We start from the raw sequence: 14,772 nt of genomic DNA, 5'->3' as shown, positions 1-14,772 counted from the left end.
ACGGCGCGAGTGACCGTTCCTGATAGCAGCGAGTACTGTGGGTAATTAGATTTACAACGTCAGAAACAATGTCTCTGTGTTCACGCGAGGTGTCAGGAAAGTTTATTCATTCACTGTCAGTTAGCACGAGCAAGTCTGCGAGTGTAGAGAAACCTTGAAAGACAGAACAAAGATAGTCGACAAGCACCTTTCCCCACCAATCTTTAAAACGCAAGAAAGATCAAAAGTGGAAGGGGTAGAACAAGTTAGTTTTGGATCTCATATGTTGGTGGATGTGATTTTTATTCTTAACGGTATTTTTTTGTCAGGTGCAAGGAGTTGAAAATTAACCTCGCCCTATTTTACATTTTGTGTGTGTGTAGAACGGAAGTCGATCAATGCTGAAAATATTGAGAGAAACAAACAAAACCTTCGCTTCAATTGTTTTCAAAACAACCCGGAAACAATCGACAGTCCTATGACGTTATTTGCAGATCCCGCAAAACCCTGGCCTCCCCACTGTCAACACCGGACAAACGCTGAAACCTCTTGAGCGGCGAGTTGTCCGATCTAATCGCCTTCTCTGTTGCAAGTTGCGCCCCCTCTCGGCAATCGTTTAGCAATCATCTCAAGCACCCTGCCGAGGATCGCCATCTCCCCATCAGACTAACAACAACTCCCCCTTCCCTGTGTCTCTCTCTGTTGCCCCCGACTCTTTCAGTCACTTCTTTAGTTTCGGGCCGCTAGAGAGGAGTTCAAACATGGTTCTTCTGCGTCGATGGGCATGTCTGGGTGATGATTCTTTTTGAATGTGAATGTTAGCATTTACATTTTTGAATAGACACTTTTTTCTTGATTTTAGGGGTATGTTTTTTAATCTTTGAATTAATACAAACAAATATTTGTAAGTGTGCAGAGACTGGGCAAACACTTCTTATTCATTTAGTCATGGTCTCAAAGTTACGTAAAAGGTCGCAATGGTATTGCATACTATTGATTAAAATACACAAGCAAACAAAACAAAACCCCTGAAATAAACTAATGCTTGCCAGATTTAAATCTTTCCATTCAGACATGATTACATATATTTTAACACACACACATACACACATACACACACACACACACACACACAGTGTCCCCTGCTTGCCACACACAGCCGCTCATAAACTTCCAGCCCCGAACACCAGAAAAAGCCACCAAGCGAGTTCAACAAGAAGAGAGGAGGTTACTCCAGAACAGGTGAGCGGGCGCGCCTGCTGAGTGGTCATTGAAATGAGTGTGTGATTAGGGGGGGGGGGGAAATTGAGGTGTAGGAGGACAAGAGAAAGTCCAGCAACAGAGGCAGGTAGCTAGCAATTAGCTGACACCATGCAGGGAGTGGGAGCACCCCAATCTGTAGTGGTGAACACTCCCCCCTCCCTCCCTCTTTCCCCTTCCTTCTTCCATGTCCATTTTTCTTTCTCTGTCATTCGATCGTTCTTTCTTTCTTTCTTTCTTTCATTCATTCATTCATTGATTTAAACAAGATTTTATTAATGAAATACAGGATGGCATGTATATACAATATAAACATTTGTGGCCACACAACAAGCTAAGCTTATAATTATTAAGTGTGGTTATAAATATGTACATCTAGATAGGAATTGTTATTTCACGTTATGTCACTTATACCCTTATGAGAACGCAAGACAGACAAGATACAATTTTTACACACACGCACAAAAAAGAGGAAAAAATGCAGCAAAAGAATTAGAGGATGTGACAGAGGACGGGAAGGACTGCAACTGATATCGGGGAGATCCCGGGGTAGGAGGGTGGGGGGGGGGGGGGGGTCAGAGAGACGATGAGAGACTATCACAGACTTGCTGCAGCAGCAAAAATTTCATTTACATTGTCGTACAAACTAATTAAGCTGAGGTTAGTCATGTGAATACACAGAAAAACCTTTAATAAAAAGATTCATTCATTCATTCATTCGCTCTTTCATTCTTTCTTTCTTTCATTCTTTCTTGCTTTCTTTTTTTTTCTCTCTCTCTTTCTTTCTTTCTTTGAATTGGAAATGTGAGCATAACGAGGAAGGTTCTGTTCCTTTAAATCGTAAGAGCGATGGTAAATTTTAATTTCAATCCTCTAATTCATACATATCATCATTATAACAGTTTGCTCAAAATCTTTAAATCTACCCAAAGAGGTCATTTCGAAAAAAAACACCCACAACCAACAACAGAGAAAAGGAAAGCATAATCCACGAGGGAAAAAAACAAAACGAATTACAAAAAAACACTATTTTGGTAAAAGTCCGCATAATTCAAATCGTTAATGAAACAAAAACCCACCCCAACCGTTCGATAGTATCACACACACACACACACACACACACACACACACACACACACACACACACACACACACACACACACACACACACACACACATACACATACACGCGCGCGCGCACACACACACACGGAAGATATAAAGAAAGAGGTTAGACAAAATGTTAGGGTTCGGGGAAAAAACCCACAGAAGCATTAGCAATATTAAAGACAAAGACTCAGTATAAGGAATCCTTCGAAAGATGATTTTACGAAAAGCTCTGACTAAATATTTATGTCTAAAAGCTCTTTAGCAAATTATCATTTGTCTTTCATTTTTTACTCTCTCCAGCACATAAAACATACCGCAAATGTGCTTTAATTCCGTGAGTTACTGCAAAAGGAACGGTCCTCCGACAAAGCGTAAAACACTAGCGGTGGTAAATTTATTTTAATAATCTGATTGTGTGCCCACACGAATATCCAAAGAGGCAATAACTTCATACTGGAGTATTATGTGAAGGAATTTAGTGCTCAGAACAAAAGGCAAAAACGCCAGTAATTTCTTTCCACAAAGTTTTCAAACTTCGATTTGTTTTCTTTTTCTCAACAGTGTGTCTTCCTTTTTCTTGCACTTTTACGGATTAAAAAACCGCGTGTTAAAAGTAAGGGAATATGGCGTGATTGTATGGCAATGTGTAAACGAAAGATATGCTGCCAAAAAGCTGAAGCCCATTTATAACGTATACTCAAAGTAGAAGACAAAAATGACGCGGTTTTGCAATCACTTTCAGGTTCAAAACGTTCAGTCATTCTTAGTTTAATAACAACGTACACGTTTAATCAGTATTGTGTACTATCACCTAATGTTTCTCAAGCAAATTCGATAAAAAGCACTGCTATCTTTTACTCAAGCAGTAACTCATCGGATCAATTTAACATTATCACAATAATGATGCAAAAACAAAATCCGTCTAGTTTAAACAAGACCGATTACTATCTCCTCTCCTTGTGCGAGGACCGGATGTGACACTAACCCTCGCATGCGCAATCGACTCGTTCTGATCATTTTTCCAAAATGGCTGTCTACTTTTTCGCTGCTTGTTCACACTGGGCTAAAGAGACACTAGGCGCATCTCAAACACAACTCTGCTATCTCCTCAATGTTCTGTCAGGGTCTGTGAAGACCTTATCTGAAAGTGATCCCAGCAACAACCTTGTAAACCGTGCTCTTCATTGATAAGTCTCGAGTAGCATGTCGTCAACATTCCTCAATCGACACTGTTTACGCGACAAAAGTTAATTTTGATCTAAAGGGGAAGCATCAAATTGCAATGACCGGAAAAAGCGCAGTGCTTCCTTGTTTCAGACTTAAAGATTGTGATTCAATTGAATAAACCAGATTGAAATTGTCATTTAGTCCTCCTACAAGAGCTGCGATAAATGTCTCTTCACAATCAAGATATTAATATGCAAACAAGAATTGGGACAGCATTGCTTGCAGTGGGTTTTTTTTTGCCCCCCAACTACCCCGAAATAAGACCCTGACACATAACAATGATAACACGAACGAATTAACTTTCACATGGCTTTCGTGTAATGAAAATCACGAGACAAGAAATAAAACAAACCATTATTAGTATATATAGTATATATCACAACAACAACTCTGCTTTACTTAGTCATCCAGGAGGTGGTGGGAGAAAGGGATGGAATATTGGTCAAACATAGTAACCGAAGCAGGCTGTTGTCCGAAGATCTTGTCGTCAGCAGCGTTTAATCTGTGAAGAGCTCCGTTTCATGTTATTTGATGACATGTTGAGCCTGTCCAGCCTTATCGGTCAGCGGGCTGTCTCCTCCACCGGGTAGTCAATGAATGACCATTGCGGGTACTATCGGGGTGGATGGGGATGCGGTCAAACAAGGGGGTAGGAGGGCTAAAGTAGCACTTAAAAGATGCTTGACTGTAATAACGTTTGCTTGTTGAGATTGCTTAGCATGTATAGTTCCGATCGGTATGACAAAATCGACGTTGTGTAGATGTTTTCTGTTTTTCTAAGAGAAAGAGAGAGCGAGAGCGAGAGAGAGAGAGAGAGAGAGAGAGAGAGAGAGAGAGAGAGAGAGAGAGAGAGAGAGAGAGAGAGAGAGAGAGAGAGAGAGAGAGAGAGAGAGAGAGAGAGAAGAATAGAAGAGTAAGCCGTCTGTTTACATCTTTTACTCAAGGACGTTCGAAAGGATGTGTTAAAGTGCAGAATTAGCATCGAGGCGAACGACAGAAAGGCAACAGGGACATTGATCTTAAACCTCGGCGGCCACGTAACACCCTCGCTCACCTCCCCCTTCCCACCCTCCCTCCCTCTCCGGTCCAAGACTCACACATTGACAGTGGAGGGTAAACGAGAAAAAGCTAGTGAGAAGAGGGAGGGTGAACTTCAGACAAGGACAAAATCGATTTTTAACGCTGCCTCTAACCCCTTACTTCCAAGCCGGGCCCTTCCTGCTGGCCAGATAAATTGTGCAATCCTAGATTTTTAAACTGCGATTGCCAAGAAGAAAGGAAATGTCAGAAGAAAACGACGAGGGAGGTTTGAAGGAAAAGAAAGGAAAACGGAAGAAGAAAAAAAAAGTAGGGCGCTTCTCTTCTGTATCGGAAGCCATAACTGTTTCTCTCAGGGCCTGCCCGGCCTTCCTAATTTCTCATTAGTTTCTCATTTCTCACCCCCACCCCCACCTCCTTTTCCAACCCCTACACCCGTTCTCCACATCTCCATTTATTTTCCGTGTGATTATATTCAACAAGTAAGGCAGTGCCACCTATCTTCTCCCCTCGCTGGAAGGACCGACGTAAATAGGAAGTGTCAAAATTTTTGAAATTTTCGCCCGGGCCTGGCAACGCCGGCTTCTGGCTCAAATGAGGCAGCTTCGCAAGGTTTGAGTTGTGCCATTTTTCATTTCATATCTACAGCAGCTATCAGCACGCCTTCTATCTGTTGGCGCGGGTGTCATCTGGCAATTTGGAGGCATCGTTGTAATTCATGCCGCTCAGCACTACCAGCTATACCTCCGCTCGCCCTGGTGGTAGGATACCACCTCCACCACCAGTACTACTACATCACCGTCAGCGACCGACGCAACGACTTTTGGTGTGGCCGTACCGCGGCTTATGCGAGATGGCGTTGGTTTGAGTTTTTTGCTTTGTGTACCTCCCCCACCCCCCTTCCCCTCTTCCCCCACGCCCTATCTCTCTCTCTCCAATTCTCCCGCGTCTTACTCTGTCGATTAAAAGCAAATAGTGTACAGAGAGAACTTTCCTGAAAGTTCGGTCCTGGTTTGTCTTCTGGTTGAATTTTTTTTGTATCTGTGGAAGTGTTATTCAATGTTAATATCATCAGACTGTAAACAATGGTCTCTTCCTAACCACGTGATGCTACCGGCGTATTCTCTGTGCTTGTAACAGTAAGGGGGGGGAGGGGGGAGGGGTTTCCTCGTTATTTTGCAACGTTTAGTTGTTGTTGTTGTTGTTGTTGTTGTTGTTGTTGTCGTTGGATGTTTGTTTTGCGTATTGGGTTCTCGAATTCAAGGCGAAATACATTACTGGGGGAAAAAATATTCATTAACATGATTTTTATGGGGTTATACCCAAACATTTTACATTGAATAACAAAAGTAAAAGAGGGAAATATTTAATAAAAGAAAAACCAACGAACAGAAGCAAAGGAGGACACAAGACACCTTTTCAGAAGAACAGTCATTGTTTTTATCGATTAATTGAATAATACAAAAAATAAGTGAGTAGGAAGGGTGAGGATACTATTTTTTTTCTCCAAGCACGTGTTTCAACTTTGGAGACATTGTGACATTTCCGCCCGTCCATTGGGCCCGTTTCTCCTTTCCATTTTTATGTCTTCACACTTAAAATTTAATCAAGTAGTAATCTAATCAGCAAGACGGGGCCACGTGAGACGAGAAGTGACAAGCTGCAGGAACTAAGCGTGAACGCGCGTCAAACTCAGCTATTTATGCTCTGCGTCCAAATATCCTCCACATTAACATAGAATTTTCCCGTTTAATTACAACTGTTTATGTTTTGCGTCAAAATATACATCCTCCACAGGAACTACATTTTCTTTGTCGAACTCAGCTATTTATGCCTGCTTCGAATATCAATTCTCCAACTATTTATGCTTTGCGTCAAAGTAAATATTCCCAACATTGACATAGAATATTCTTTGTCAAATACAGCTAGTTATGCTCTGCGTCCAAATATCTTCCAAACTAACGTAGACTTTTCTTTGTTAAACTCTGTCATTTATGCTCCGCGTCCACATTAGCATTAGCGTCCACAATTGTCTTTGATGATATGAACGATTCTATTCAAATATTTGCAAAGAACAATTGTGCACACATATAATTGTTTTTATTTAAAACGTGGGTTTATTTTGTCGTTCGATATTAACAATGCCGTGAATTGTACATGTGAAAAGGAGCACAACAATTTAAACTTATGCATCTCTGCTCTTATAATATACGAGCGTACAAAGCTTTGAAAGTTTGTTGCTTTCTTTGCTTCTCTCGAATTGTTCCCTCACGTGTGAGCCTTTTATTGACATTTTTATGGCCTCCATGTGGAGGGAGGGGCTTGGATTCGTAGAAGGCGCTGGACTCGAATTGCCAATTTCTTTTTAGAAAAAAATACGCAAAGAGTGTTGCTACTGAAAGAAAAAACTCACAATTCAGAAGCTTACACTGGCTTGGATTCGTAGAAGGCGCTGGACTCGAATTGCCAATTTCTTTTTAGAAAAAAATACGTAAAGAGTGTTGCTACTGAAAGAAAAAACTCACAATTCAGAAGCTTACACTGGCTTGCATTCGTAGAAGGCGCTGGACTCGAATTGCCAATTTCTTTTTAGAAAAAAATACGTAAAGAGTGCTGCTACTGAAAGAAAAAACTCACAATTCAGAAGCTTACACTGGCTTGGATTCGTAGAAGGCGCTGGACTCGAATTGACAATTTCTTTTTAGAAAAAAAACCCCGTAAAGAGTGTTGCTACTGAAAGAAAAAACTCACAGTTCAGAAGCTTACACTGGCTTGGATTCGTAGAAGGCGCTGGACTCGAATTGCCAATTTCTTTTTAGAAAAAAATACGTAAAGAGTGTTGCTACTGAAAGAAAAAACTCACAATTCAGAAGCTTACACTGGCTTGGATTCGTAGAAGGTGCTGGACTCGAATTGCCAATTTCTTTTTAGAAAAAAATACGTAAAGAGTGTTGCTACTGAAAGAAAAAACTCACAATTCAGAAGCTTACACTGGCTTGGATTCGTAGAAGGCGCTGGACTCGAATTGCCAATTTCTTTTTAGAAAAAAATACGTAAAGAGTGTTGCTACTGAAAGAAAAAACTCACAATTCAGAAGCTTACACTGGCTTAGATTCGTAGAAGGTGCTGGACTCGAATTGCCAATTTCTTTTTAGAAAAAAAAATACGTAAAGAGTGTTGCTACTGAAAGAAAAAACTCACAATTCAGAAGCTTACACTGGCTTGGATTCGTAGAAGGCGCTGGACTCGAATTGCCAATTTCTTTTTAGAAAAAAATACGTAAAGAGTGCTGCTACTGAAAGAAAAAACTCACAATTCAGAAGCTTACACTGGCTTGGATTCGTAGAAGGCGCTGGACTCGAATTGCCAATTTCTTTTTAGAAAAAAATACGTAAAGAGTGCTGCTACTGAAAGAAAAAAACTCACAATTCAGAAGCTTACACTGACTTGGATTCGTAGAAGGCGCTGGACTCGAATTGCCAATTTCTTTTTAGAAAAAAAAATACATAAAGAGTGTTGCTACTGAAAGAAAAAACTCACAATTCAGAAGCTTACAGTTTAACTTTTCCACTTTACCAACAAATCTGCACAACCATATTGAGTATTAGTAAAAGTATGATATTTTACTGATAACTATTATTATTTTGACTTTATTATCAATACCACTTCTCTTTTTGTTCTCTTTCCACAATATTATAAATATTGAGAGAGCTAAAAAAACAACAACAACAACACATACACACACTATTTTTTAAACTTGTATTTTTATTTTTTGTTACTTTGCGATAGGAAATCACGCAAGAGGCAACATGTTACTTATCATAAGCCTGCTTAATCATCCCGCTATAAACAATCACACAGACATCCACCCTCCCCTTCTCCCCCCCCCCCTCCCTCCCACAAACACACGACTCGACGCTTCCTGCAGAGAAGTTATCTGTGTCAGTGACACAAAGTGCACGTGCTGCCATTGACTTGTCACGCCCCACTGAACGCTATTGACCTGGCGTTAGGCGTGGCCAGTGACCCGTGAGCAGACACAAACTCTCCCCCCACAGCCTGGCTCGCTAAATGCCCCCCGACCGACAGAGCGTTGCACACTCAGTGCTTGACGAGAGTGGCTGAGAGGGTAAGAAAGGGAAGCCACGGAGCAGAAGAAAGAAGAAAGGGATACCAAAAATAACAAAATACAAATAAATAATCAAAACTGCAGGAACACACTCGATATGTACGCATTTTTATAACGACCTTTTGTTTTTAAGATCATACAAAAAAGAAGACACGATGGTTTTTTTTTCATTTTCTTTTAAAGCGGGGGAGATGTGGGCGGAGGGCAGTGTGGTTAAAGGAAAACTACATAGCTACAAAGTACAAAACAAAGATGCGACAGATATAAAATAAACGATTGTCATCAGCAAGCTACCACCAGTTTCATTACAAGTATTATTATTATCATTATTATTTAAGTTATTGAGTCATCCCAGTGCACTAAGGGATTTATAGAGCAAATTGAGAATATTCATTATTGAACGAAGCGCATTGTTCAAAACCAATGGCACTACAATTATCTTCTATAGCTTATCCATTTAAAAAAAAGTCTTCTAATCTCATTATTGTTTCATTATTAACCACAACATTATCATCATTCTTTCTATTTTTATTCTTATTATTAATATTTTCACTTCTTCTTCCTCGTTCGTGGGCTGAAACTCACACGTATACTCGTGTTTTTTGCACGAGTGGAATTGTACGTGTATGACCGTTTTTTTACCCCGCCATTTAGGCAGCCATACGCCGTTTTTCGGAGGAAGCATGCTGGGTATTTTCGTGTTTCTATAACCCACCGAACTCTGACATGGATTACAGGATCTTTTTCGTGCGCATTTGGTCTTGTGCTTGCGTGTACACACGGGGGTGTTCGGACACCGAGGAGAGTCTGCACACAAAGTTGACTCTGAGAAATAAATCTCTCGCCGAACGTGGGGACGAACTCACGCTGACAGCGGCCAACTGGATACAAATCCAGCGCGCTACCGACTGAGCTACATCCCCGCCCTTAATATTTTCACCATCATCCTTTAACAAAAATATAATCATTTTTTTATGTGTAGTACTTTTGATCTGTAAAATGTTATTCCTTTGTTGGTATCGTTATTATTTATTGAGGATTTGATCCTTTTCAAGTCTTTGTCATCAGATGTTATTCTTCGATACACTAGATAGTAAATAACTTTACTCTGACTAATCGATGGTATCTTTGTATTTAAAACAATATTGATATCATATTTTTCCACTTTTATTACTCTCACTTTATATTTTTTCTTTTGATATTGACAAACAATACTGGGCTTAGCCAAACAATTGGCTTGTTTTCTAGCCATTATTTGTAAAGTAACAGCAAATATGCACACATGCGATTGGTATGCTTTTATATGGCGGGGGACGAAAATGTAGAACTAACAGATGAAGCAGTCACCTTCCTGGCTAATCGTGACACAATCAACCGTAACAAAACACACGACAAATAAAAAGGAGGGGGGAGGGGGGAGAGAGAGAGAGTGTGTGTGTGTGTGTGTGTGTGTGTGTGTGTGTGTGTGTGTGTATGTGTGTGTGTTGGGAGGGTGGATTTAAGTTAACAAGCCGACAATCGTTTTCTAGTAGCTAACTCTCTTTCTTCGCAGACGACAGAGTACAGTCTAAAGAGAATCCGCCAATGTTCACAAGCTCGTTCATTTTAGTCAAGGTGAATGAGAAACAAAGCCGGGTAGATCGCTTTCTGGCTCAAGCCCACCCGTATTGCGCCTTCAATTCCCACTCGGGTGTCGGGTGTTCACAGGGCGTTTATATTGAGTAGAGAGTTAAGTGTGGAGGTACTATTACCAACGAAGTACAAATCCAACTAACAGTTCTTTTCACCAAAACGAAAGATGCAACACAATGAATAATAACTAGTTAAAATATAGTGAAAATGCTTACTAATGAAGAAGACATCAATCAAAAATTTCTTGAAACACTGAAAAAAAATCCAGAAATAGTCAATATGCTTGGAATTAAAATATCGCCAGATAAGACTAGTGAGAAAACGTCACAACACGTGCGAATAGGCAGTTATAAAGCAGTAAAGGGATGAAGGATATATAAGAATGATCGCAAAGGTTCTCAGCGTCTGGATGAATAGTAATTTGTCTGTCTACGGCGGCATCTCAAAAAGCATGCTGCATGGTTGAGTTACGACGGCTAGTAGGACGGTGAAAATCAAGATTAATTAATAACATCGGAGCAGTCAGATTCTGAGTGGAAATCTGTTAATTATGGCTACACAGCTGGGATTGCTGGCTGCTAAAAGATACCACTTATGGACATATGGTACTGTTAACCCTCTCTCTATCCCACCGCCCATGCTAAAAGTAAATAAATACAAATAGTAAGTGGATATTAAAAACAAAAGTGAAAAGGACAGCAAAATACAAAATTAAAGAATTAAATTAAAGGAGCAGTGGCAGCTGACAATTACAACAAAAAGAAAAGAAGCCCAAAAAATGTCAGGCGAAGTGATTATAAATTTCCTACGAAGAGAAAATGTCTCGTATCTGTGTCTTGTAACGACACAAGATACGCGTTAAACTGATTCCATAGGGAACAGCGGAGAAAATGGCGCATGCACGAACCCCAATTTTAATATTTCTAGAACATTGAGGGAAATTCCCCTGACAAGTACTCCGGAGCACTTATAGGCCTACTCTTTCACTAGTCGAACTCAAATTCCCGAGAGTACTCGTGTCCAGGAATGGTGCGTTTCCGTGTTCCTGTTACGTTGAAATACATCTCACAAGAGTGCAAAAAGTCATACAGACAGTTTTTAATTTTAGTGGCCAGCTGATAGTGCATTTACGCGATTTACTCGAAAAGGACCATTCAAACGCATGTTCTACTCCGCATCTTTTCTTTGATACAGTTCTGTAATTTAAAAATCATATTCACAAATATGGCCACGTTATCTAAACGTTCGCTTGAGTTTGTGGTCCTATTGTGTTTTCTTTTTATTACCATACCATCATTCAATGAAATCAATTTAAGTCAAAATAGTTTGCTCTTGTAAATTCGATTGTCATTTTGTTTGTTGGTTTTTGCAGTATACTACATGCCACTAGATCCTATCACCTGCAGTTAAAAACTGCCACAAGTTTCCAAGCACTGTGAAAGGCGGAGAGTGCAGCGCTGCTTGGTGCGAGCCAACGCGCGGCGCGCCCCTGCCAACAATCACAACCCGATGGATCGATAGGAACCGGATTAAACTCACCCAAGATGCAAATTGTGAGACTTAACGCCAGATGTAAATTGCGACACTAGGACTGAATTTACACTAGAAGTAAAGTGCGAAACTTGGACTGAACGCTAGATGTTTTTGCGACACTGGAACTGAACGAAAGACGCGAATTGCGACACTGTGACTAAACGCCAGATGTAAATTGTGACATTGAGACTGAACGCTAGACCCACATTGCGACGGTGGGGGTTAGGGGGTTTGGGGGGTCGGATAACAAGTTTTTGCCTGCTTAGCAGAATCAAAACGGGGATCATTCAACGACTGTATAAGTTTCAATCGGAAACAACTTCAAATATTGAGGAATGAAAATTACAATTGTAACGTTTGCGTCAGTGTGATATCTGTACTTCAAATAGTATCTATCACCAGAAGGAGAAGGACCTCAAACACAAAACAACCAACAAAATGCTCTCTTTTTTAGTTTAAGGTTTTTCTCTGAACCAAAATAGAATTTGTCTTGTGTTCAAATAGTGTGCAAAATCTGTTGAATTTCTGACACGGTAAGAGATCTTTGACCAGATCAACCGATACGTGTCTGTATCAGTCTTTATTCGTGCAGTTCTGTGAATTGTGAATGACTTAATTCGAGAACCCTTAACAATTGAAAACACGTATAGAAATGACTCATTTCTACCTTTGATCTTCGGGGTATTATGACTGGGGCAAACGCTTTCAACAGCAAAGTGAAAAGCTTGAGGGAAGAACCCCAGCGGTCGTTACATCATGTTAACATGTCGAGCCTCTGGCGAGAGTCACAGGTTTTTGTATACAAGCTGTAGGCGAAGAGCAAAGTAATTTGAACCAATTACAGATAGAGCTTCGATTGTCAAGCGACCAGTCGGACCGTGAAACAAGTGGGTATGATGTTTCGGCAAGGTTGACCAAGACTTGTCGACACCAGTGTGTGATATTTCTTTTTCTCGCCTTGACATCACCGGCGCTGGGGGCGATATAGTTTGATATTACACCCTGAGCAACATGCTATCCCACAGACAGCAACAGGTGAAATCTAATCGATTTTGATGAGAATCACACCTTTCAGAACAAAGAAAATGACATTTTGTAATCTTGCGTATGTTTTGGGGCATATCAGGAAACACAAAACTGTGTGGGAAACAGTGGTCAATTTTGAAGAAGAAGAAAAAATATACTGTTCAGACAAACAGGGGAAAGTGCAACCTGCATAGTACAAGTATTACATTTCACAACAGTTTTGACTTCACCTACCAGCTTATAGATATTGCATTATGCAAATTGATTTTGAGTGATAGATGAATACATGGACTTTTTTGTGTGCATATTACCAAATAAGAAGAAAAGTGGAACATTAATAAGGTAGATACATTTATATAAAAAAAAGAAGATAACTTTGATTGATACTGATGATAATAAAATTCAAGTTAAGCCTATTATTAAAATCAATATATAAATATTTTACTCAGGTCACGATTATGATTTGCAGGCTGTAATGACCATACATAAATTAGTGTCTCACTGGGAAATACTATATTAAACATTAATTCCACTATCATTACAAATGACTTATGAGTGAAACACACATAGTGATTTACATGAAATATGAGTCTTCAGCAATATATACACTTGTCATAACTTATCATTACTGTTCTTTTTAAAATTCACACAGCTGCTCCATAATAATGATAATAATAACAATAATATAATCATAATAATAATAAATAATAATAATGGTGATTATAATTATATTACCATTTTCCTGGATTCATAATTGTTGCCGATGGAGCAGCAAATAAAAGAGAATATCATATATGTTTAATGTCTTTAGTATTGCAACTAGTCAACGTGGATAGCGCACAGTCTGTTCTATGGTCTACATCTCTCTGAGGAACACAACAATGTATTACCAGACAAAAGGTCCTGCGTTTTGAGAACAACGCATAAACAACATCTAACGCATGGGTATTGACCATTTCCTTTCTTATTTCATTCGGGCAATACAAAAACATCTCTGAGGCGAAAGGAAAAGGGAAGTACAAAGACAAACCGCGCTGTCCTTTCAACTCGCTTTTGTAAAAAAAACCACAATAACCGCAGAAGGAAAAAGGAAAGTGATGTTAAAACGCACGGAAGAAAATACAGTTCAAACTCTCTACTCGTGACCCAGCCTATTACAAACCATACTCAACGAGAAGCTGTATAGAGACAGAGAGAGAGAGACTTGTATAGAGACAGAGAGAGAGACTGGAGTAAGAGCTGCATAGAAAAAAGATTACTCGTCAGAATTACTATTATATTCCGCTTTGGAAAATTATGCAGAGTCACAGAGTAATGAGTGCACGTTCTCAACGGGAATTGTGAATGATGATCGAGTCCGCGTGGCGTAAGTTACCGCAACGCCCGATGAAGGATAAATGGTGACAGGAAAAATATGTCCACTCATCCAAATGCAACGAATATAAGTGGAGATGACTGTTCAAGACAGGTAGGTAGGTACATGTAGTAGAAATAATAAGGCGCGTTTCCTTGTTTTTGTTGTTGTTTTTTTCCTTCTTCTATGGTCAAGTGTTCCCCATCCGTATATTCATCATCGTTTCGCCATCATCGATACTGTATCATTTCTGTTATCAATATTGTAATCCCCGTGTTAAATATCACAAAGATGTTTTGGTTAAAGAAACCAACAACAACAACAAAACATACCCGCAATGCGAATTAAGTATATTCTGCAACAACACAGAGTTAGAACAAACAAACTAGCAATTAAATAAACAAACACGGAAACAAACAAACGGGAAAATACTTCCACAAGAAACCAAATTTGTCCACAGACATAAGCCAAAATTAGTGAACAG

The 14,772-nt window shown here is 39.7% G+C and overlaps 1 protein-coding gene across 1 annotated transcript in view; it reads right to left on the bottom strand.

The window, feature by feature from the left end:
- Window positions 1-14,772, bottom strand: part of LOC138978900 (sal-like protein 3) — a 91,795-nt gene that overhangs the window by 75,083 nt on the left and 1,940 nt on the right. The gene's annotated exons all lie outside the window — the stretch shown is intronic.

This window comes from Littorina saxatilis, linkage group LG1, assembly GCF_037325665.1.
Source record: "Littorina saxatilis isolate snail1 linkage group LG1, US_GU_Lsax_2.0, whole genome shotgun sequence".
Classification (NCBI taxonomy): domain Eukaryota; kingdom Metazoa; phylum Mollusca; class Gastropoda; order Littorinimorpha; family Littorinidae; genus Littorina; species Littorina saxatilis.
The sequence above is the reverse complement of the archived record's forward strand: the minus strand, read 5'-3'. Positions and strand labels throughout refer to the sequence as shown.